This window comes from Sus scrofa, chromosome 7, assembly GCF_000003025.6.
Source record: "Sus scrofa isolate TJ Tabasco breed Duroc chromosome 7, Sscrofa11.1, whole genome shotgun sequence".
NCBI lineage: Eukaryota > Metazoa > Chordata > Mammalia > Artiodactyla > Suidae > Sus > Sus scrofa.
The window spans coordinates 61,759,828-61,783,940 of NC_010449.5; positions in this window are offsets into that span (position 1 = coordinate 61,759,828).

Genomic DNA, 24,113 nt, shown 5'->3' on the forward strand with positions numbered 1-24,113 from the left:
GCACATTTTATCCTGCCTAAATATCATATTAATGGTGGATTTACCTTCTGAGATTCATCTAAGACATGTCTCCTAAAAAATTAAGGGATAGAAAGTGAATTTGTATAAGAAATATAAAAAAATTGCTTACTGTTTCTGTGTGTGACTGGGTCACTTTGCTGTACAGTAGAAAACTCACAGAATGCTGTAAACCAGCTATAATGGAAAAGGTAAAAACCATTTAAAAATTGCTTACCATTTCTTAATTTTAGCAAAATAGGCAAATTCGTTTTTTTGAAATTAGTACAACTGGGTAAACACTGAGATATGGCTGAAAGAAGGTCATTGAAATGAGCAATAAGTTATGTTTATGTAAATTTTTCAGGGAATTGCAATAAAATGTGATTTTATTCAAGGTCAGCTCTGGAGGCCATGGTTCTTAGGACAACTGTCACATTTAAATTTGAATGATATCTCTCTTTTGGGTGAATGTACAAGCTAATATTTCATAGTGTTTAGCCATAAGGCCTTTTCAACTTTTGATTTGCACAAATCTATTGACCCAAATGCTACCTCGCATAGTTCTACTTTCACTCCAGTTGAAAGGAAGATGTGAGCTAAGTTACCTGCTTTTGTAAACTATCTTCATGCATAGGTATTGTATTTACTTCTTTTTCTGAATAGATGCATATTTCCCCTCCCCCAGTTCCACTCTTCCTTCCTCCCTCCCTCCCTTCCTCCCTCCCTTCCTTTCTTCTTCCCTCCCTCCATCCCTCCTTCCCTCCCTCCCACTCCCTTCCCTTCCCTTTCCTTTTTTAAAAATAAATTTTATTGGTGTATAGGTGACTTACAGTGTTGTGTCAGTTTTGGGTGTACAGCAAAGTGAATCAGTCATACATAGATATACATTCTTTTTCCGATTCTTTCCCCATATGGGCTATCGCAGAGTATTGAATAGATTTCTCCAAGCTGTATAGATTTCTCCAAGCTGTATAGTAGGTCCTTGTTACCAACTGATTTTGTACGTGGTAGAGTGTATGTGCCAATCCCAACCAACCAATCCATCCCTCCCCCCAACATTTCCCCATTAGTAACCATAAGTTTGAATTTGAAGACTTTGAGTCTGTTTCTGGTTTGTGAATAAGTTCTTTTGTACCATTTTTATTAGATTTCACATATTAATGATCTCATATGCTATTTCTCTTTCTCTGTCTGACTTACTTCAATTAGTATGATAGTCTCTAGATCCATCTATGTTGCTGCAAATGGCATTATTTTGTTCTTTGTTATGGCCAAGTAATATTTGTATATATTTATCACATCTTCTTTATCCAATCCTCTATTGATGGACATTTAGGTTTCTTCCATGTCTTGACTATATTACAGTAGCTGCAATGAATATTGGTGTATCCTTTCTAATTGTATTTTTCTCTGGGTATATGCCCAGAAGTTGGATTGCTGGATCATATAGTAGTTCTGTATTTTGTTTTTTAAGGAATCTCCACACTACTTTCCACAGTGTTTGCATCAGCCTACACTCCCACCGTCAATGTATGAGGGTTCCCTTTTCTCCACACCCTCTCTAGTATTTATTGTTTGTAGATTTTTTTGGTGGTGGCCATTCAGAATTGTGGGGGGGGTGATATCTCATTTTAGTTTTGATTTACATTTCTCTAATAATTAATGATATTGAGCATCTTCTCATGTATTTTTTGGCCATCTGTCTTTGAAGAAGTGTCTTTTTAGATCTGACCTTTTTTTGATTGGGTTGTTTGCCTTTTTGATATAAATCTTTTTTATATTTTGGGGATTAAGCCCTTATAAGTTGCTTCATTTGCAAATATTTTCTCTCATTCCATAGGTTGTCTTTTTTTATGACTATGCAAAAGCTTTTAATTTTAATTAGGTCCCATTTGTTTATATTGGTTTTTATTTTCATTACTCTGGAGGTGGATCCAAACAGATACTGCTGTGATTTATGTCAACGAGTGTTCTGTCTATATTCGTCTAAGAGTTTTATAGTATCCGGCCTTACATTTAGGTCTTTAATCCATTTTGAGTTTATTTTTTTGCATAGTATAAGAGAGTGTTCTAATTTCATTTTTTTACATGTAGCTGTCCAGTTAGCCCAGCACCATTTACTGAAAAAGCTGTCTTTTCTCATTGTATATTCTAGCCACCTCTGTTGTTGATTAATTGACCATAAATGCATGGATTTATTATGGGGTTTACTATCCTGTCCCACTGATTTACATTTGTTTTTGTGCCAGTACTGTATTGTTTTGATGATAGTAGCTTTGTAGTAAAGTCTGAAGTCAAGGAGCCTGATTTCTTCAGCTCCGTTTTTCTTTCTCAAGACTGCTTTGATATTCAGGGTCTTTTGTGTTGCCAAACAGATTAAAAAAAAATTGTTCCAGTTCTGTGAAAAATGTAATTGGTGGTTTGGTAGGGATTGCACTGACTCTGTAGATTGTCTTGGGTAGTATAGTTATTTTGACAATGTTGATTCTTCCAATCCAAGAGCATGGTATTCTTTCCATCTGTTTGTGTCATCTTCAATTTCCTTCATCAGTGTCTTATAGTTTTCAGAATATGGGTCTTTTGCCTCTTTAAGTAGGTTTATTCCTAGATATTTTATTCTCTGTGATGTTATGGTAAGTGGGATTGTTTCCTTAATTTCTTTTTCTGATCTTTCATTGTTAGTGTATAGGAATGCAGGAGATTTCTGTGTATTAATTTTGTATCCTACAACTTTACCAGATTCATTGATGAGATCTGGTAGTTTTCTGGTAGGATCTTTAGGATTTTCTATGTATAGTATCATGCCACCTGCAAACAGTGACAGTTTCTTTTCTTTTCCAATTTGGATTCCTTTTATTTTTTTTTCTTCTCTAATTGTTGTAGCTGGGACTTCCAAAACTATGTTGAATAAAAGCAGTGAGAGCGGACATACTTGTCTTGTTGCTGATCTTAGTGAAAATGCTTTCAGCTTTTTACCATTGAGAATGATGTTAGCTGTGTTTGTTATACATGGCCTTAATTTTGTTGAGGTAGTTTCCCTCCATGCCCACTATCTGGAGAGTTTTTATCAAACTTGGTGTTGAATTTTGTCAAAAGCTTTTTCTGCATGTACTGAGATGATCATATAGGTTTTCTAAAATTTCATTAATTTTAATTAATCTTATTTACTTACTTATTTATTTTTTGTCTTTTCCAAGGGCCGCACCCTACGGCATATGGAGGTTCCCAGGCTTGGGATCTAATCAGAGCTACAGCTGCTGGACTATGCCACAGCCACAGCAATGCAGGATCTGAGCCGGGTCTTCGACCTACACCACAGCTCATGGCAATGCCGCATCCTGATAGAGGCCAGGGATCGAACCTGCAACCTCACGGTTCCTAGTCAGATTCGTTAACCACTGAGCCATGATGGGAACTCCGATCATATGGTTTTTATTTTTCATTTGGTTAGTGTGTTATATCACATTGATTTATTGGCATATGCTGAAGAATAATTGTACCTCTAGGTTAAATCCTACGTGGTTGTTGTATATGATCCTTTTAATGTTTTGTTGGATTTGTTTGCTAGTATTTTGTTGAGGATTTTTACATCTATATTCATCAATGATATTGGCCTATAATTTTCTCTTTTTTTGTAGTGTCTTTGGTTTTGCTAGAAGGGTGATGGTTTCTTCTGCAATTTATGGAGAGAGTTTCAGAAGGATAGGTGTTAGCTCTTCTTGAAACTGTTGTTAGAATTTGGCTGTGAAGCCATCTGGTCCTGGACTTTTGTTTTTTGATTTAAAATCACAGTTTCAATCTCAGTACTTGTGATTAGACCATTCATTTTTTATGTTTCTTCCTGGTTCAGTCTTAGAAGCTTACACCTTTGTAAGAATCTGTCCATTTCCCCCTGGTTGTCCATTTTATTAGCATAGCTTGTCATAGTCTCTTATGAGCCTTTGTATTTCTGTGTTGTCATTTATAATTTCTTCTTGTTCATTTATAACTTTATTGATTTGAATCCTCTCCCTTTTTTTCTTGTTGAGTCTGGCTAAAAGTTTATCCTTTCAAAGAACCAGCTTTTAATTTCATTGATCTTGGAGTTCCCTTCATAGCTCAGTGGTTAACGAACCCGAATAGGAACCATGAGTATGCCTGTTGGGTCCCTGGCCTCACTCAGTATTTTAAGGATCCAGCATTGCCATGAGCTGTGGTGTAGGTTGCAGAAGTGGCTTGGATCCTCTGTGGCTGTGGCATAGGCTGGCAACTGTAACTATGATTCGACCCCGAGCTTGGGAACTTCCATATGCCGTGGGTGTGGCCCTAAAAAGAAAAAAAAAATTTTTTTCATTGATCTTTTCTGTTCTTTTCTCTCACTCTATCTCATTTATTTCTGCTCTGATCTAATGATTTCTTTCCTTCTACTAACTTTTGGTTTTGATTGCTCTTTTTCTCTAGTTGCTTTAGGTGTAAAATTAGGTTGCTTATTTGGGATTTTTCTTGTTTCCTGAGGCAAGACTGTATTGCTATAAACTTTCCTCTTAGAACTGCTTTTGCTCTGTCATGTAGGTTTTGGATCATCATGTCTTTGTTGTCATTTGTCTCTAGGTATTTTTATTTCCTCTTTGATTCCTTCAATAATCCCCTGGTTGTTTAGTAGCATATTGTTTAGCCTCCATGTGTTTGTGGGTTTTTGGGGGCTTTTTTCTGGTGGTTGATTTCTAGTCTCATAATGTTGTGTAGATGCAAATTTTGATTAATTATTGAATTGAAGCTTAATTCTCTCATAAGATTTTAACTTTTGAAACTATAGCTACAATTGCAATAAATTTCTGCAGCGGAAATGCATATTGGAAAATATGTGATTTGCACTGAGAGTACCATCATCCTTTCATAGTTAGAGCATATCTACTAGGTAATCTGAAAATAACAGTCTGTCCTTCACTCCTTATTATTGCAAATACCTCCTTAAGAAAACTATTCATTGAATGTCACTCAAGATAGCATTGTCCAATAAGATAATCTCTCATAGATGTCAAAGATATATTTTTAGTGAAAATTAACATATGTATTTACCTGCCCATATCTATCATACCTATATAAAAGTGTAATCATCAATTATAATTTTGTGTGACCCTTCATTTGTGAAATTGGTATTAGTTACTATTAGTAAGAACTGATCTTCTGGTTATCTTTAAAGTAGTCTATTGTATAATAGTATAATAATAATAATAGCTTATATTTATGTAACACTTATGTGCTAAGTAACATGCGGATTACTTATTATTACCATGGTTAAAAATTGGATACTTCCTTATATCATCCTTTGTGATCAGCAATCAGTGAGACATCTAAGAAGTAGTCAGCCAAGCTAATGCATGCAGTTGCAAACCATGGAAAAAAAAATATATATAACTCAGTGGGAATTCTACTTTGTAAGATTCTTACCCATGACATCAAACTCATTAGCATTATCATTTAATTTTAACCAGTGATACTAACTGGCCCATAAATCATTTAGATCTTCAGACTTAAATGTACAGATTCATACACACACCATAAAATATATATGAGCACTAGGATCTCAATATCTTAGTGTGTTTTATACTCTATCAAAGTACCTTTCAAGATAGAATTCTAATATCTGAAACAAACCAAGAGCTATCTATTATTTATGCCTATCTAACTGTATAACCAGTGATTTGAAAATCAATGGCAAGTGATCAACTTCATATACAAATCAGAAACCCACTTAAGTCAGTACAATTCTGAGAGTTTTCCACTTCACATACCTTGCACCCCAGCACTTTATTAAATTTTATGGACTTATTTGCCCTAGATATCTAGGTTCAATACTTGCAATCATCTTTCAAGATAATTCCCTCTTACTAAGTCTCACATATTCCCACTCTAACCAGAAAGTTTAAGCACAGAGCAGTTGCTTCTTGATTACAACAATGGAATAATTCTAACTAAAATGAGAAAATGTTTACGCACAAGTATATTTGAAGCCAAATGCACAGCAATTCTTTGGGTGTTACATTAAGTTCACATTTATACATATTTTCAATAAGTATATTGTTTAAAATAAGTAATATATAGCTGAAACTGAACAAGAAAATCTGGGTTGGAAAACTGTAACTGCACAATTTATTTTTCTATATAAATCATCATTGTGAGAAACATCAATATCAGCCCTCCTTCACCACATCCACTGTTTTCAGACCTGGATCAAGTCATCTCTTTAGATGACTGCAGAGGGACTCACTGCTAAGACCATTATTATGTAAGAGGCAGGTAAGACAGAGCATTCACATCATTTGTCATCTTTGGTGAAAATTCAAGTTTCCTTAAGAGTTCTTGCTTCAAGGTGGTTTGAGTCTTCCCTCTAATCTTTCATTACTTTTGAGAAATTAGTCATATTTATTTATTTTAATTTCATGTCCTTCCTCTATTGTTTTATTTAAACAGGGGCACTTTTTTTCCATCCCATATTTAGACTTTCTACTTATTTCTCCTTGAAAAAATTTCAAATAAAACTTTTAGTTTAGGAGTTCCTATTGTAGTAGAGCAGAAATAAATCTGATTACTATCTATGGGGATGCAGGTTTAATCCCTGGCCTTGCTCAGTGGGTTGGGGATCTGGTGTTGCTATGGCTATGGTGTAGGCTGTTCAGCCCCTAGCCTGGGAACTTCCATATCCTGCAGGTGTGGCAACCCCCCAAAAAAAATCAGTTTAAAAGAAGACTATATCATCTTTGAGATTAATTAGTACCTTGATTTCGTAAGGTTATATTATTACAGTGTTTTAGAGTAAATAAAAGGATTATAATAGTACAGGATCATTTTCTGGCTTCCACTGTTCCATGTGGTAGAGATGAAAGATAAGCATTTAGTCTAACAAGAATGCCACTTTTAATAAAAAAATGGGCAGAGGACCTAAATAAACATTTCTGCAAAGAAGATATATAGATGGGCAACAGGCATATGAAAAGATGCTCAATGTTGCTAATTATTAGAGAAATGAAAATAAAAACTACACTGAGGTATCACTTCACACTGGTCCAAATGGCCATCATTAAAAAGTCTACAAATAATAGGAGTTCCTGTTGTGGCTCAGCAGGTTAAGAATCTGACAGAGTATCCATTAGGATGCAGGTTTGATCTCTGGCCTTGATCAGTGGGTTAAGGATCCATCATTGCTGCAAGGTGTAGCATAGGTCATAGATGCAGCTTGGATCCACTATTGTGGTTGTGGTGGAGGCCAGCATCTGCAGCTCCAATTTGACCTCTAGCCCAGGAACTTCTATATGCCACAAATAATAAATGCTGGAGAGGGTGTGGAGAAAAAGAAAGCCACTACACTGTTGGTGGGAATATAAGCTGGTGCAGCCACTTTGGAGAACAGTATGGAGGTTCCTTAAAAAACTAAAAGTGGAGTTACCATATGATCCTGCAGTCCCATTCCTGGGCATGCATAGATGCATGCCAATGTTCATAGCAGCACTGTTTACAATAGCCAAGATATGGAAGTAACCTAAATGTCCATCAATACAGGAAGGGACAAAGAAGATTTGTTACATATGTACAGTAGAATACTACTCAATAAAAAAGAGTGAAATAATGCTATTTGAAGCAACAAGGATGGACCTGGATATTATCATATTAAGAGAAGTAAGTCAGAAAGTGAAAGACAAATATCACATGTCACTTATATGTGGAATTTAAAAGATGATACAAACTCATTTACAAAACAGAAATAGACTCACAGACATAGAAAAAAAATCTTACAGTTGCCAAAGGGAATAGCAGTGGGTGGGAAAGATAAATTAGGACATTGGGATTAGCATATACACACTACTGTATATAAAACAGGTAAGCAACAAAGACCTACTATAAGAACAGGGAACCATATTCAATATTTTATAATAACCTATAATGGAAAAGAATCTGAAAAATAATATATATACATACGTATGTATATGTATATATACATATATATAACTGAATCGCTTTGCTGTACACATGAAACTAGCACAACATTGTAAATTATCTATACTTCAATTTTTAAAAATGGTTAAAAAAAGAATGCCATTTTTCACTTACTATACATAGCACTTTCCCCATCAGTAAAATTCACTTGGTTATACACATATTTACTGAACATTTATGAGGTGTCAGAAGCAGTTCTAGGCTCCAAAACTACAATGCACTTTAAATATCTTATTGATAAAGACCTGTTTTCTTATCTTTATCAATAAGATATCACTTATAACTGGAATCTAATATCCAGCACAAATGAACATCTCAGAAAAGAAAATCGTGGACTTGGAGAAAAGACTTGTGGCTGCCTGATGGGAGGGGGAGGGAGTGGGAGGGATCGGGAGCTTGGACTTATCAGACACAACTTAGAATAGATTTACAAGGAGATCCTGCTGAATAGCATTGAGAACTTTGTCTAGATACTCATGTTGCAACAGAACAAAGGGTGGGGGGAAAAATGTAATTGTAATGTATACATGTAAGGATAACTTGATCCCCTTGCTGTACAGTGGGAAAATAAAAAAATTTTTTAAAAAAGACCTGTTTTCATTAGGAAGCCCCATTTAATAGTAACTCGTTCAGCTCTTAGTCGCAAAACATGTTCTTTTAAAGCACCTGTAGGTGTTCATCAGTCATGAAATATTAAGTTTCCTATTGGATGTAAAAATGGTTTTCCATTTTCTTTCTTTCTTTCTTTCTTTTTTTTTTCTTTTTAGGGTCGTAGCCGCAGCTTATGTAGGTTCCCAGGCTAGTGGTCGAATTGGAGCTACAGCTTCTGGCCTGCGCTACATCCCCAGCAACACAGGATCCGACTGCGTCTGCGACCTATGCCACAGCTCACAGGCAACGCCAGATCCTTAACCCACTGAGTGAGGCCAGGGATTGAACCTGCAACCTCATGGCTCCTAGTCAGATTCGTTTCTGCTGAGCCACAACAGGAACACCAGTTTTCCATTTTCAAAAGTCAGAAAGAACCCTATTTTTAAAAAATACCTGTTTTGCTTCTCATATTTCATGCATCATGCACAACATGACTCAGAATGATGTTTGTAATTATTACACGGAACTTCTGAAACTTTTGCAACTTTATTTTTATTTTTATATTAATCTAGTGGCTCCGTAGAAAATCCCTATAAAGAAAGTAAAGTATAGAACCAAGATAACCCATTTATAAATGAGGAAGTGGTGATTACTCATCCGGCACTCAGGTTCAAATTGGAAAAAGCAAGACAGAAGTGTCTGAGTCAGAGCCTGTTGTTGAAGCTCTAAAAAGGTAATGATTTCTTTTCCAGAATGTTTTTCAGATTACTGATTGATCCCAAAGTCATGTAATAATTTTTTATAATTTCCCTTTACCTTTGGGCCAATGGCAATAGCTATTTGTCACTAGCCTTGGAAAGGGATCAAGATATTAGAGCGGAGGCGTGAGGATATTATAAGTGACCTGAAGGAAACTAAGGATATAATTGTGTGTGTGTGTATGCATTAACTAATCAACATTCTAACAAGAAGCTAAAGAATTTACAATAAATTTCATTAAATAGCTACAACAGTAAATTTAGAAAGCTATTTGATTTTAAATCTAAGACAGTTTCGAAATTTTTAAAAAGTCATTATTAACATTTGAGGATTTCTGCTTTTTTCTTTTGGTGACCAAAGGCAAGATGATACAAGATTTTTAATATTAATATTAATTATTACCTTTAGGGACAATTTTTTTAAACCAAATAGCCTTTGTGTCTATACTTCCTTGGAAATTTCTTTGATTTTTTTTCAGTATGTTCAAATTCCTGCCTGGAAATCTACTAAGAATAAATTTAAGATACATCTTCAGAACTTGGGATTTTCAGCAGAAACTAGGTCAAAAACTAGCACTAGAGTGTGGGATTGCATTTTCAGGGAAGTAACTTTTAATATTAAGGCATTGCATTGACTCAGTTGTCTTTCTTAAGTTTGCTGATATTCATTGTCAGAATTCAGCAACCCTGTTTTTGGAAAATGGTTTAGAAATGTGTGGTACCTGTGCTAAAGAAAGAGCATGGATGCTTTCAGGGACTTGAAAAAGGGCTGTAAAGAGAAGCTTGGGTAGCCATGATCTTTGAGTACTCGCTTTCTAGAATCACCAATGTTATCTCCTCTTGGCCTCCCTAACCCAATAAGCACCTACATTCTAAAAGAGATCTCTTTAATGATGTCCAGTGGTCTATAAACCCTAGTTTAGGCATGTGCATGGCCCTCCCTACCCTCTTGACCACACCGATTCCACTTTTTGGCTTTACAGACATTCACAGCTTCTCTTCTGTAATAGATTGTGGATAGAGCAAAACTTTGACTCTAGTGAAATATATAAATGTTGGCTTACTGATCTGTAAGTTAACGTGGCTACCTAGAGTCTACTCATAAGGACTTCTCAATCATCTTACCTGAATATTTGGGGCAAACCCTGTTAGGCTGAAGCTCTGTAGTTCAATAAGATGTTTAGAAACAGAAGTTCCTCAGGAGTCTGACTGCCAGGCAGTGTCAGGAGCTCCATCATATCACCAGACTCCAGCCCAAGTTCCCTGCAAATGCAAGTCCCCCACTGATACTGATTCTCTACATGCAAAGCCTTTTAAAACTATACTTTTAGGATCACTATGACCTCCAGCCATCTGTACTATTTATTCTCTGCTATCAGTTCTATAATCTGACCTGCAGCTTGGAGGCCTGGCTCTTGTAAACCCCTAGGGGCAAACTCAAAAGTTACATAGAACTAGTAATTGCTTTTATTCCACCTAGGACAAGCCATGGTTTTTATTTGTTTTTTTCTGGAAAGTCAGTTACATGTTGCCATGAAAGGTAAGAAAGAATCTAGCCAAACAGGAATATGACTTTTTATTTATGTATGTAGCACATTCACTTACCTTGTGTAAAATTTATTCAACTCCACAAATATGTGCTAAACCCCTCCTTTATGGCAGACATGGTTCTAAGTACTATAGATCATCAGTGAACAAAACAGATGAACGACCTACCCTCATTGAGCTCATAGTTACTTCACAGGGATATTGTAGCAGTTGAGACAGGTAATATATTTGGCATAGTGCTTGGCATTTTAAAGCTACAAAAGGAGTTCCGTCGAGGCTCAGCAGTTAGCAAACCCAACCAGCATCCATGAGGACATGGGTTCAATCCTTGGCCTCGCTCAGGGGTTAAGGATCCGGCGCTGCCGTGCACTGTAGTGTAGGTTGCAAATGTGGCTCAGATCCCGTGTTGCTGTGGCTGTGCCCGGCAGATACAGCTCCAACTTGCCCCCTAACCTGGGAAACTCCATATGCCATGGTTGTGGCCCTAAAAAAAAAAAAAGGACAAAAAGTCAAAAAATTAATAATAATAATAATAATAATAAAACTATATAAGATGCAGATTATATTCAAGAGAAAATAGGACAAATGATAATGTTCCAGGTAGAACTTATGCATCATTTGTCACTGCTATGATGAATATTATAAAGGTGAATGTTTTAGATTGATACTTTTAAAGTCACAACTTGAGAAAATACATCCTTAGAGTCAGTTGTGAAATGGCATTAATCTTGACAATTGATGTTCTAATTTTCACAACAATATTTTAGTATAAGTATTAGCTTAATTCTCACATAAGCTATAAAATTTAAATACTAGTTCTGTTACAGCTGCCTTTTCCATTTTTGAATAATGCTGAGATCTTGTCCCAAGGGTATGTTCTCTTTCCTGAGTGAAAACACACATTTGATGAAAAGAATTCTGTGAAATATTTTAATATGCTTTTTAAAAGAGAAATTTAGTAATATAATTTTCCATTATTAAAAAAACTTCAATCTTTCAAGTAATGGTTCTATTTTTTTTATTTTCTTTGCTGCAGATGATACTCAGTTGAAAATCAGGTATTTAATTGCCTTTTGATCTTTAGAAGTTGAAGATATCTGACAACTTGAGGGATTTTAAAGAATTCCCTTTTTAAAAGTTTGTCACTTTTAATAAAATCACTTTATTTTATATTAAAACCCTCAATAGCATCATAGGAATATTATTCTTTATTATATAAGTAAACCTTTTAGGAAACTACAAAGTCCAGAAGGTGAATCATAGTTGGAAGTTATAAAATTAGTAACATTACCAAATAAGAAGGAAAAAAGCCTAATGTAACTTAATTTTTTCTAGAGTTCCCTGGTGGCTTAGCAGGTTAAGGATCTGGCATTGTCACTGCTGTGGCTCTGGTTACTGCTATGGTGCAAGTTTGATCCCTGACCTGGGAAACTCTGTATGTTGTAGGTGCGGCCAAAAAAGAAAAAAGAAAAGAAAAGAAAAAACTTAATCTTTTCCTAATGATTAGAATATTACAACTGTAATGCAATCAGAGGACATGCAATACACATATAGCAAGAGACAATCCACATCAAACTTAAAATCTACTGTAATATTAAGCCTTGAATAAAAAAGTTCTTCATCAGATATATTGTAACCTTAGAAAATTAGCATTGGTTCTCTGACAGTGGTAGCAAATTTTCTTAAAATGTTCTTCTTTGGAATGGATATATCTATCCATTGGGATGTAACCTAACACAGAAAACTGATCATTAAGTATTGAGACTTTCTATTCCTATGTGCTCTTCTTTTCATGTTCCAAATAATACTTAAAGATGATTTCACTCCTCTCTACATAAGTTTAGATTTGTTTTAAAATATCTCCACTCATTACAAACAATCCAAGATGACTCTGAGATTTGTCTTAAAGACAGTGCCTTGAATTTCGGTGCCCAAGTTTCTAGACCTAGCTGGTGGTAGGCAATTTTGTCTATTGTCAGAATCATTGCAAACCTATAGAACTCTCCTACACAATCCATAAACCCTATGATGATTCAGAATGCATAAATGTGACACATATTTAAGACAAAACAGCTCAATTCTTTCTATTTATATCCAAACTCATTTTATGAAGACTTGTGTAGTAAGATGCAACATCTCATTAACCTCATTCCACAGATGGAGAAAAGGGGGAAGGAATTGTGTGCTTGCCTTTTTACTGTCTTTGAGTTGCTATAATAGTTTCTGACTTGTCTAACAGAATCACTTGAGCAATTTAAAGTGAGGTATAATCTCTTAAACTCCTGTGAACAAGTAAAAACTGGTTAATGGAAGTTCTTTCAAGGTAATTTGGGTGATCTAGCAAACTTCTTCAGAGATGCTTTTAATAGTGTCATTTTGGAAAGAGATGGTACTATATCTAAGACTCTAGATGTTTTCCTCTATGATACAACAGTGGGGGAGTATGATAATCATGAGGACAAGAAGAATACTTTCACAGGTCTTTGGAAAGGTTTTCTGGATCACAGTGTTACTTCATATTTCTTCATTTCTCTGCATATCACTTGCTAATATTTATCTTTTAAATTTAATTAATAACTTATTGTCTATTTTCCTTTACTGAAATGTAAAAGATGTCTGGGGAGGTAACATTTTGGAGATTGATGTGATAAGAAAGCATCAACGAAATATCAGGGAAAAGCATTGCAGCCAGAGCAAAAAGAGTTAATTCCAAAGCCCAAGACTGAGAATGAGTTTGGCATGTCTGAAGAAAAGAAAGGGCAGAGCAGGGTATGGAACAGTGTGGAAAGATTTGGGGGAGGCTAAAAAAGGCCAGATCACATGGAGCTTGGCAAGTTGGAATTAGGAGGTTGGATTATACTTTGATTGAGATGGAAGTCCTGGAGGTTGCCAGAGCAGGGGGTGTTTTGCTGGAGTGGCACAATCTGATCTACAAGATTTGACTTTGTACCCAGTACTAAGAACAAAGCTAAGGAAGTGGAGGCAGTAGTCAAAGCAGAGAGGCAGGTGGGAAGGCCCTGGAATGTTCCAGTTGAGAGATATTATTGGCTTGAACTAGGAAAGAAGTGATGGAGATGGAGAGAAGTGGTAGGATTTAGGATATGTTTTGAAGGTAGAATCACTTTGACTGACTGATGGATTAGATCTGAGCAATAAGGCAGACTCCTCAGTCTCCATTCCCCACTCTCTGGTTTTCTTGTATTAATTTCTTTTGTAGCAAAGTAAGACTTCAGTAAAGAAAACAAACATTAAGTATTTAGTTTGTTGACACTGTGTATGTATATGCTTGTTTAACCAATCATAGAACAAGACATACTTTTCCATACCCCAAAAGGCTCTCTTGAGCTTCGTCCTCAAGAAGGAATCCCATCAATACCCTCAGCTCTTATCCACTCTTGATACTCTTCCCCAACATTTTACCATAGTCCACTTTGCATACCTTTAATATTCTTAAACTGCTACTTTGTTCATTCCATTCTTCTGTTGGGTGACCTTAATGGTGCCCCATTATAACAAGATATCTAAATTTATTAACTTTTAATTAATTCAGGTCATTCCATTGACTCATTGCAACCCCTTTCTCCCACTTCTTCCCTTATCATAGATAAAATATATTACTCATTACTTTCTTCCAGGTGAGTCTTGCTCATTTCCATCTTCTACAGCTTCACTTCTTTTAAAACAAAATACTTTCTCTCTTGCTTCTACTCATTCTTTAGGGCCTCAGTTGACCTTCCATGAAAATACCAGGATAACCTTCTATTTGTTCAAGGTGTGTAGCATCTATGATGCTTTAATGTCTACTCTGAATTCTCATAGTTTATTCTATGTAAATGCATCGCATCCATTCTGCTTTAATATCTATAGTGCTGTCTTCTCTATTTTGTTTCTTTATGTATCCATCCCCTTTAGCATAGTACCTGGTGCAGTTTGGTATTTGACACATATTTGTTGAATATATGATGAAAGAATTAATTAACATGCATCATTAGTTATCTTTGACATATTTGTCCTATCTCCTCATCTATATTGTATGTTCTCTACAGCAAAGATCAAATCTTACATTTCCTATGATATCATTCATTATATAAAGCAAGGTGATTTAGAGAAAGTAAATCACTGAAAAGTTAGCAAACCTTGTCTTTCCTAAAGTATATTTCTTTGACTGTCCCAATTGACTTCTCACTGGTTCAGGTAACTTTGACAGGTATTATTGGGGGATGATAATAGATACATCATCTGCACTCAAATTTGCTGTCTCATCTGTGAGATATATGGTTCACATATCTGATAGAACCTTTTGACTCACTCCAACCTAAAGATGCATGTAAGAGATAATTTATGTAACTGGAAATTTACTAAGCCTGCTATGGTAAGTAGACTATGCCTAGAGATTATATTTAAGATTGGACTATTCTTAAACAATTCTTATAAATTGGTATGTAATAGACATACAGACCATTTCTATGTAATAACATGAGATTAACCATAATAAATTCAATGCTTTCAGAAATTCTGATAAGGGAACTAAATTAAATTGGCTGCAAAGCAATTTGATTATTTTTTTTAAAAGCTAGTAATAGGCAGCCAAAGGTTATTGGAAAGGAAAAATATGAAGTGGAGGACCTAAATTCAAAGAAAATTCCAATTCCTTCATTAATTAGATGTGTCTTGTTGGAGAAGTTGCTTAAATTCTGTGAAATATTAATTTTCTTATCTGTAAGTGGATATGACCAGAAGATCTATGAGAAGAGAATGAGATGGTGCATGGGAAGATCTTTGATGGCACATGTGCCATCTATTAATAATAAAGTAGTGATAATTTAAGAAAAAAGGAAAATTTACATATAGGTCCAGATATTCATAACCATGTGGTGTTGGTTTTCTGTTGCTTATCTGGCATTGCACCCTGCTAATAAATCATTCTTCTCTGGTTGACTCCTTTCACATTGGCAGTTGTCATGGTTCTTGTCTCAGACCTCTGAGAGCTATTCTGCATTGTCACTTAGATTCATCTGGGCATCCTTCCATTAGTGTTGGATTCCAGTAGTCATGGAAATTACAAATGGTCCTATTTAGTGTGGCAGCTGGTAAGAAAATAGCACCCTCAATTTTATGTCATAACTCTTGGTACTTGAGAATTGGCAGATTAAAAATTCAATAGCATCATTCTCTACATTGTCTTAACAGCGAGCCACCACTGAAAGGACCAGGAAGCATATATCATATGCCTATCGTAAAAGAGCAATTAGAATTTCTTCCTTAGAAAACAAAAAAATTCAGTAAGTAAACATTTCTCTTGAGTATGTATAGAAAATAGGTTAGTTGAAAACTATGCAAGAGAGTAAAATGTGTTATTCCAAGTATTAATTATATGTATTAACTAGTACATCAGATAATTCTATTAAGTTTAGAAAGGAGATCAAGGTTAATTTTGTTGCCAAGTGCCCTTGGTCCTATTCATTTAATAGTAGAGGATATACCATCTATCAATGTACAAAAAAAATTTTAAAGCAATTTAAAATCACTTTAACAAGGTCAGAAATTAAGTTTTCAGTTTTAATTTCCAGAGTAAGTGTAATGCCATGACTTTAATAACAGCTAAAAATAAATGTAGACTTTTGAGCAATTTCTTTTTCCTGAGGGACACAGAACCTTGAAAATATCTTGGGGGAAATTACTAACCTCTCTGGAAAGTGATGAATCCTTATAATATCCCTAAAGGGTTATGGGATGTTTTTTAATTCTGTATTGCAGATGGAAAACCAAAGAGCCTGGCCAAGAGTTTCCATTTTCAGGGATGGACTGACCGGGACTCTTGTCATGCTCTTCCCTCTTCAATTTGTCCATCATTTGGCCTTATCCTTTCTCTCTCATGCAAATTGGGCAGTTAATAAATAGGTGTTCTTTGTTTTGGATTCTTATTTCAATCTCTGAAATCCCTGGACATTTTCTCTGGATTATTTAGAGCTAATTGAAAAGCTTAGTTTCTAGAAGGTAATATTGTACTTTTCTTTCCAATTATTTGAAGTCCAGCCTGTAGTATTAGACACCCCCACATATGGTCACATGACACACTGAGATCAGCCTGGGCCATATGACTATTTTCTCAGTGAAATGGAAGCAGGACAGACCTACACTGTTTGCAAGCAGAGGCTCTGAGAACCAGTGCTTCAGCCTTTTTTCCCTCCCTCTGAAATGACGATGGCATGCCCACATAGGCACTGCTCCTTTTAGCCTGGGTCTCAGAATAAGATAGGTAGCCAGGGGTCTACAGATGACATAACAGGAATAAGAAACAAATCTTTATCGAAGTCATGGATCTTTTGTAGCTATTTGTTAATGCAAATAGTCTAGCAAAATTTGGTAATACACAGTCCTTGCCACACTGTGACAGGCTTAAAATAAATGAGTCTTTTAGTACTAGAGCATAGAAACTGGTATTCAGTTGGAAATTTACATGGAAGCTCAATATTCACATTTAGTTCATTGTCATTGGATTTTTATCATGTTGCTTACAGTAGTGCCAAAGTTACCTGAATAAAAGAAATGTATCCCTCATAAAAGAGACAAAGGTTAAGCTTCAGTGTAGCACTCAACTCTAAAAGGCAGATAAACTTCAGTAGTCTCTTGGTGTTTATGGATTTAAAATTTAAAATTGACCACATAGAAGTTGTTAAATCCATGACTTGCAGTGATCTGTAGCTTTGCCAGGGCATCAGTTTGAATGTCGTTCTTTTTTTTTTTTTTTTTTTTTTTGTCTTTTGGCCATTTCTTGGGCCGCTCCTGCGGCATATGGAGGTTCCCAGGCTAGGGGTCGAATCGGAGCTGTAGTCACCAGCCTACGCCAGGGCCACAGCAACGCAGGATCCGAGCCGCATCTGCAACCTACACCGCAGCTCACGGCAACGCCAGATCCTTAACCCACTGAGCAAGGGCAGGGACCAAACCCGCAACCTCCTGGTTCCTAGTTGGATTCGTTAACCACTGCACCACGACGGGAACTCCTGAATGTCGTTCTTGATGAAACTGTTGTGAGAGTCTTCCACTATGTGTGTCGTTGAGTTTGTGGGAAGGCCTCGTTCAATGCTCCTCAGAGCACAGTCCCTGGATTAGCAGCCTCAGAATCGCTTGGGACCTTGTTAGAAATGCAGATTCTCAGGCTTCACCCCAAATTGTCTGAATCAGAAACTCCTGGGGTTGAGACATAGTAATCTGTTTACCCAGCCCTCCAGGCGACTGATGCTTGCTAAAAGTTGAGAACCACTACCCCTGTCATTTTCCACGAAGGCCTTTGCTGCTCTCACTACCACATAGTTGGACAGGACCTAAAAACTGGAATTTTAAAAGCTTCCTTGTTATTCCTGATACAGGTGGCTCATTTTCACTGGCTTACATTTTAAGAGAGAATATGCTTTCACAGTGAAAGAGTGGATAATTCACAGTATAGGCGTTAGAAAGAGTAGTATACCGCAAATGTCAATGGTCTCATGTATATGCACTTTAAGGTAATAAATTGATGTTTAACTACTAATTATCATAACAAATATTGGCTTTTATGAAACATCAAACTACATATATGTTCACAGAGTGTCTCCTGCTATCCTTGAAGAGCAAGGCCACTGTAAAGAATACAAAGTGTGAAGTTCCAGTCCCTGATTTTCTCAACCACACAATTTACTTACCCGTGCATTGTGCGGTGCTGGCAGCCCCGAGGAGGAACTAGGAAGACAGGAGACCAGGAACCAGAAGTTTGGAAACCAGCTTCCTAGGGGTAGATATCTTAAATTAAAACCTAAAGGCAAAAATCAAGGTCAAGTTGAGAAAGGTAGCTCTGGCTGAAGTCTAAGAGGAAGAAGAATCTGAATAAGAGTTTAAAAAAAAGAGAAAAAAACAGCAAAAAAGAAGAAGACAGGAAGGGAAGAAGGAAAGAAGGATGGGAGGAAAGGGGTTGTCAATCATAGTCTATTCTAAGTGCTAACTTCCCATTATGCTCATATTAAATCGGCACCTGAGGACCATAACCTGCTGCTGGTCTTAATGCAGCAGAACTAGTTCCTATGGTTAGACCATGAGTGCCATGAGATCAGGACCCATGTGAGTCTTGTTACCACTCTACCCTCCAAACTCCTGATCAGTGAGGCCCAGAGGCAGGATAACTGTGAGGCTGAGCCTCAGGCTTCCTCCCTAGCACAGATCATTTTCAACATACACAATTTTATTTTTGTAGTTTTGTATTATATTTCTTAAAGAGGACACAGCAAATTATATAAGCTCCAGATCTCCTCAAATCTGGATCCACCTCGGGTTAGGAGGCAGTAAACTAAGGTGAAATGTTTGGACAAAGTTACCAGGGAGAGCATGACAAGTGAAAAGATTAAATCAATATGTTAGGGGAAAAAAAATCAGCTCTATTTGGTAATTGACTAGATTGTGGAAGAAGGAGAAAAAGAAGCAAAAAGTGAGCAACTCTCTTTCTTTCTTTGATGTGATTAAGTTCAAAGATAAATTCTATGTAACAACAGGCTAGCTGGATATCAACTGATATATAAAAGGCATCGCAATTATTCATTTCTTGCTAAAGTGGAGAAATAGATAAATTCTACTTTTATTTGGTAGATTACAAACTGGTTAGGCGACTGTACCAGATGACACTGATTTGAAGATTTAACATAATTCTAGACATTTCTAGGGGTACATCAATTGCTTATATCTTTGCACCTCTTCTTGACAATATGGTTGTCATTTGGACCAAATTATAAGCATATGCCTCAATGCATTGGCATATGATCTTGGGAAGACCAGAAAATAAAACTAGAATGCAGAATTAGACTCTAAAGCACTTTAATTGGAATCCATGACTTGGCAGCTACATTATTAAAGCCAAACTGCCTGAGCTCTCTTTGTGTTATGTGAGTGATGTCCACCTGTGAAGGCTAATGTCATTCTAGCCCACATTAATAGAAACATTTTCTAGACTCTAGAATGAAGAAGGATCAGTAGCCTCATTTGGCTCCACAATAGTCACTGCTGTCTTTAGACAGTGGGTTGTTGATATGTTCTATCTTATGATAAGATCCACCCCCCCAAAGGATAAAATTAGGATGAATATCAGCAGGTTTGATTTTTATTATGATTAATTTTTAACAGAGATATAAAAGATAGAAGTGTGGTGTGGTAGTGACTTGTTTGTTGTATCTGCTCAATCATAGGCTGGAAGACAGTCATTCAGTGGGCATTTTCAGGGGAGATAAGCATTAGGCAGTTGGTCATTTCATGGTACCCTTGTAAACTTGGCATTTTCAAGATTCTGTTCCTTTATGACTCTTTGATAATTTTTAATTAGATTTCATAGTGTTGATCCAACTCCTTCTGAGTTGCTCTTTTAACCACTAGAACTGGCAGCAATCCACACAGCATGTTCCTTTCTTTGTTTTCAGAGTTTTGTTTCAAGGATGCAAATGATAAATTCTTATTGAGAACTCATCCACTGTTTATTTTTCTGTTCAAGTAGAATTCAGTTTATTCATCTATAGTAAAGCTTAGTAAAGTTTAATTTATGGAAAAATTAAAAGGATTAAATAAGTTATCTTCACAAAATAAAGACCATGTGTAGACATCTATGGCAAAAGTCCCATTCAGCTTACGAACAGTAACCTGATCATTCTAGATTTTTCAGTTCAAGTTTTTTTGAAAAAGACTCTAGATTTCCCAAAGTTCTCCTCCAAGAACTATTCGATTGGCATTAATAAAACATAAGGTGAACTATCTTTTGCCCAAAGAATTTTTCTAGAAAGTATTCTTTTAAGGATTACTTTTTTATATATATATAATGATTTTTAATTTTTTCCATTATAGCTGGTTTACAGTATTCTGTCAGTTTTCTACTATGCAGCATGGTGACCCAGTTATCTTTGATGAATAAGCCAAATTTTCATAGTAAAAATATTTGGAGTCTTGTATTACTTGGATTAGTAATACTTAGTTAATTTTCTTAAAGGTCAATGAATAAAAAGGACATTCAGTAACAAGAGACAGTGGAATTAACTTTAATGAACTGTTAGCATTAACTTTAATGAACTGTTAGCATTACACAAGCATTCTTTTATAAAATAACGAAAAATAGACGACCAAATTTAGATTTAATTTTGCTCCTATGAGAAAAGCTAATTAATTTTTCAATATAATCACCATAGTTAAAAGGGAGAAAACTCCTATTGATTAGAGTTGTATAAATGTCATGAACAATCATAGGAAAAGGTAAAACAAAAATTCAAGAGGAGGAGTCAATAATCATGTTCAGAAAATAACCAAATCAAATAGTGCATCTAACTGAATACAATTGTTAAGAAAGGATGAGAGAGAAAAGTATTATTACAGTACTTATAGTATATTTTTTGTCCCTCACTATCATAGTAAATTAGAATTTAGCATATTGCTTCACTGAAGTCTTCACAGAAAACTTGGAAAGGTAAGACTAACGTTGGCCTCTAGGTTATACTTGGCAGTTTATTCTTTACAACTGAAACTATTTAGGAACACTTTCAATCTAAATGCTCTCAAAGAAACCAGTAGAGTAAGATACATTCAGTAAAAAAGTAATAAGGTTGTACTAAATGACTCAACTTTAAAATTATCCATCGTACATGTCATAGGTTGTTGCTAAGCAGTGGTCAACCACGTTACAACCAACATGTGATAAACACTTAAGTAATCATCAACATTTATTTTATAGAAACAAAAGCAGGAAAATATGTGGAATTTGGGGTTCTTGGAGTTTTTTGGGGTTTTTTTGTTTGTTTTTAAATTAGAGTATAGTCAATTTAGTGTGTTGTGTCAATTCCTGCTGTACAGCATAGTGACCCAGTCATACATATATATATATATATACTCTTCTTCTCATACTGTCTTTCATCATGTCTACCCAAGAGATTAGACATTGTTCCCCATGCTGTAGGGCCCCACTGCTGATCCATTCCAAATGCAAGAGTTTGCATCTACTAAACCCAAACTCCCCATCCATCCCACTTTCTCCCCCTCTCCTTGGCAACCAGAAGTCTATTCTCCATGTCTGTGAGACTGTTTCTGTTCTGTAGAAAGGCTCATCTCTGCCACATTTTAGATTCCACATGTAAGTGATATATTTGTCTTTCTCTGACTTCACTTAATATTAGAATCACTAGTTGCATCCATGTTGCTGCAAAAACGGCATTATTTCATTCTTTTTTTATGGCCGAGTAGTATTCCATTGTATATATATGCGCCACATCTTCGTAATCCATTCATCTATAAATGGACATTTAGGTTGTTTCCACATCTTGGCTATTATGAATAGTGCTGCAATGGGCATATAGGTGCATGTATCTTTTTCAATGAAAGTTTTGTCTAGATATATGCCCAGGAGTGGGATTGCTGGAGCATATGATAGTCCTATATTTAGTTTTCTGAAGAACTTCCATAATGTTTTCCATAGTGGTTGTACCAATTTACATTCCCACCAACAGTGAAGGAAGGTTCCCTTTTCTCCACACCCCTTCCAGCATTTGTTATTTGTTGACGTGTATCAGACAAGGGCCTAATCTCCAAAATATAGAAATAGCTCATACAACTCAGTAACAAAAACCCAAACAACCCTATCGAAAAATGGGCAGATGATCTAAATAGACATTTCTCCAAAGAATACACATGGTTAGGCAGTAGGCACATGAAAAAATGCTCAACATCACTAATTATTAGAGAAATGCAAGTCAAAACTACGAGGTACCACTTGACACTGGTCAGAATGGCCATCATTAACAAGTCAACAAATAACAAATGCTGGGGTTCTTATTTTAGCAAAGAATCTAATACAAGAATAGATTGTGTATTTAAATTTTATCTTAAAAGAGTGCCTTTTATTTTGTCATCACCATCATTACATACTGTTATATTTAATTATTGTCATGGAATCTAATGTTGATCTCACAACTTGCAGTGCAGCAAGGATCACAGTAATTGAAAATTTTAATAAGTAATCTGAAAGACACCTATTAAAATATAGAGCTTATGTTCACTCTAATGCCATTAGCAGGGCTCAAGAATATCAGCTAGACAAATAAGAAATGTAGGATTCAGTGAGTCATCCCAGAAGGTACAACAAATCCATTCCAGCACAAACTGGTATCTCTGCTCAAATGCTACCTTCTTTCTTTTGAAAGAAACCTTTCCAGATCACCCATCTAAAAGAGCCCTTTCATAGTCACTGTCTAATTGTTTACATATTTTTTCATGGCATTCGTCATTACCTGATGCTGTGTAACGTGCTGATTTGTGTATTGTCTCTCTCCCCTACTGGAATGTAAGCTCCCTGAGGATAGAGGTGTTGAATTTATTCGTAGTCCTACAAGCTGAAAAAAATGCCTAAAAATTTGGTGGCTTTCTATAAATGTTAACTCAGAGAAGGTAGAATATCTTCCAATGGATGAAAATTTAAATATTTCAGTGAAATTCTTTTATCCTGTAAGCATTTGGGATAGTGAGACCATATACTCAGACATTGCTAAAAGCATAAAAATAATACAAATTTTCCTGAACCCAGTTTTCTCACTGTGATAGTTGCATACACAAAGAGTCCAAATAACCTAGAGAGTTTCCTTATGAAAAACAATCATACTCCAAATTTTGTTCGTAAATAAGAGTCCAGATTTTTTGGAGTCTCCTTCTTTCTATTGAACCGATTACAAGAGCACAATCACCAATGTTGAAAGAATTGAATACACACAATCAGAGAAATATAACTAGAATATTCTAAGCAATTAGAATGCAGTTATAGTCCACTGCTCTCAAGAGTGAATTAAAAAACAAATTCAGAAATATTCTGGGAATAATTAGTACCAGAGAAGTCGAGTTGAACGTAGGAAGAAAACATTTATAATACATGAGATGTTTTAAATACGTTCATGAAATTTTCAGCACTTATGACTGTGTTGGGGTTATTTATTTTGGGAAAGGAAAGGATTTGAGAACTGTGGCAGTCAAATCAGTAAGCCACAGGAAGGTGTTTATTCCATTACTTAGGGTTTTCAGTGAGTTTACATAGTGTTTGTGGGACTAGGAAGCTTTAGAAATTTATCTCATGAAGTCCAGAACTGCTGGGAAAACCCACTGAGGAGAACTGTTGATTCTCACATCCTGTGTGGGAGGGAAAAAAAAAGACATTTACTGAAAATAGACATGGTACCAAACACTGAAAGTTTATCTGAT